The following is a 2,385-nucleotide window of genomic DNA, read 5'->3' on the forward strand; positions in this document are numbered from 1 at the left end:
CAAGGTGTATCCTAGGCTGGATATAGGGACCCTTGCAACGAGTAAAGGACTCTCCACAAGACCATCGCCATGACTAACGAGGGGGTTTTTCTATGGATGCTTTGTTTTTACATTCGATTTCATTGATTGTATCTAGCTCTATGGAGAGCTAAACCCCTAGTGGGTACTTGGGTATTTGTGAACCCTAGGATGTATTCATTTCATTGAACCTCTTTATTATGCTTTCAATTAATTGATGTTTATTGTGAGTTCCAATGTTGGAGACTTGATTGTATGAATACTCCCCTAGAGTGACACTAGGGTTGAGAGTTCTTTTTGGTAACTCTTGTGAGTGAGTGACACACCATGAGAGTTAGACAAAGCTAGATTGGAGAGGGTTGAGAGGGTGAGTCTAGAGGTAGCAGAGCATCCCCTTTCCCCTCCGGTGTGATCTATTCTACCTCCACGTTCCAAGAGTTCTTTGCGGCCATAGTAGAGTAAATGGGCTAGGGGATGACCTTCCGCTGGGGCTTAGTTGCGAGTGCAACGGAGTGAAGTGTTGAAGTGATTTTAGCATCTAGGGCTTAATTGTGGCTAGGGATCTTTCACCTGGACCAAAGGGTTAGGTCTATACACAGAAATAGGGTTTATCACTTGGAATCCCTGTAGCTCATTTCAATTCTATGCGAGTACGAGGTTGAGATGTTATTCAATCTTTCCTCCAGGATCATGTAATTAAGGATTTCCACGACTCATTATTGCATCAATTAGGAAGTATAATAGAGGGTTCTTGCACTTGAAACTATTGTCCTAGGCGGATCAATATCCAGGTACCCCATCTTTATCGATTGCCTTACCTTTTTCTTTACTTGTGCCTTCTATCTTGTTGTTTTTATTTTCGTTATTTCATATTTTGTCACGCTTATCACTATTTATCTTCCACATTAGTTAAGAAACAACTCAAGTGTCTTTATTCCCTACTCTCTGTGGATACGATACACACTCATCTGGGATTATTACTTCGACACCCGTGCACTTGCGGTTTACACGCATATATGGACTGTCAAGTTTTTGGTACTGTTGCCTGGGAGTAGGCGTTTAGAGATACTTTGCACTTTGTTTTCTTAGCTATTCATTTATTCATTCTATTTCATATTTTCTTATTCTATCATCATTCTGATTTCTTTTTCTTTATTTTTGGGTGCAGCTCCAGGTTATGACCCGAGGGAACCCCTTCATACTGATTGAAGGAGATCCCGAACTTGAATGTACACTGTGAAGAAAAAGGAAAGAACCTGTACAAGAATAGTCTAATCTAGCTGATTTGGAAGTAGAAGAATCTAAAAACATGGCAGAACAGAATGAGCAACAGCGAACATTATCCGATTATGCCGGACCTTCAGTATTGGGGACACAATCGACTATTGTGCATTCCCCGATTTCAGCTCAGAACTTCAAGCTGAAGCCGGCATTCATCCATATGTTGCAGCAATCTGTACAGTTTAATGGTTTGACCGATGAGGATCCGAACAGTCATATAGAGAACTTTCTCAAGGTGTGTGATATGTTGAAGATAAACGGGGTGACGGATGATGCCATCAAGTTGAGAGCCTTCCTACTTTCCTTAAAGGGGAGAGCAAAGCAGTGGCTACACTCATTACCTAGAGCCTCGATTACCACATGGGAGGAGATGGTAGAAGCTTTTCTTGCACAATATTTCCTTCCCGAAAAATCCGCAAAGCTTAGGAATGAGATCTCGTCCTTTGTACAGTTGGAATTGGAGTCTCTATTTGAGACGTGGGAAAGGTTCAAGGAGCTCCTAAGAAAGTGCCCGCAACACGGATTCCCAGAGTGGATGATTGTTCAGACCTTTTACAATTGTCTGAATCCGAGTAGAAGGCAACTCTTGGATGCGGCAGCAGGAGGTACCTTAGGTAGCAAGACCCCTGTGAGGCTCATCAATTAATTGAAGAAATGGGGTTAAACAGCTACCAATGGAATGCCAGGGAGAAGAAAAAGGTGGCCGGCCTCCATGAGATAGATGTAGTAACCTCATTGGCGGCTCAAGTGGAATCATTAAGTTAGAAGTTATATCTCCTAACTTTGAATAAAGTGGCGGCCGTGACTACTTGCACTGTGTGTGGTGGAGGACATGCTTTCGCCTATTACCCGATCTCTATTGGTGATGCATCTTTGGTTGAGAATGCCAATTTTGTTGGTAATGGCATGAGGAATCAAGGAAACCCATATAGCAATACCTACAACCAGGTTTGAAGAGTCATCCCAATTTCTCGTGGAGCAACCAAGGTCCACAAAAGGCCATAGGGCCACCGAGTTTCCAACAACAAGCCCTAAACATGGAGAACCGAGTTTCAGGTTTGGAGACCCGAATGAACTATTTGGAGA

The 2,385-nt window shown here is 42.7% G+C and overlaps 1 non-coding gene across 1 annotated transcript; it reads right to left on the reverse strand.

Annotated features, from left to right (window-relative positions):
• Window positions 1-1,717: 1,717 nt before the first annotated feature.
• Window positions 1,718-1,824, reverse strand: LOC120257796. Its single transcript, XR_005535880.1, has one exon. It is a non-coding gene; the product is annotated as a small nucleolar RNA R71 (small nucleolar RNA).
• Window positions 1,825-2,385: the final 561 nt, after the last annotated feature.

The sequence above is a fragment of the Dioscorea cayenensis genome, chromosome 3 (assembly GCF_009730915.1).
Source record: "Dioscorea cayenensis subsp. rotundata cultivar TDr96_F1 chromosome 3, TDr96_F1_v2_PseudoChromosome.rev07_lg8_w22 25.fasta, whole genome shotgun sequence".
Classification (NCBI taxonomy): Eukaryota; Viridiplantae; Streptophyta; class Magnoliopsida; order Dioscoreales; family Dioscoreaceae; genus Dioscorea; species Dioscorea cayenensis.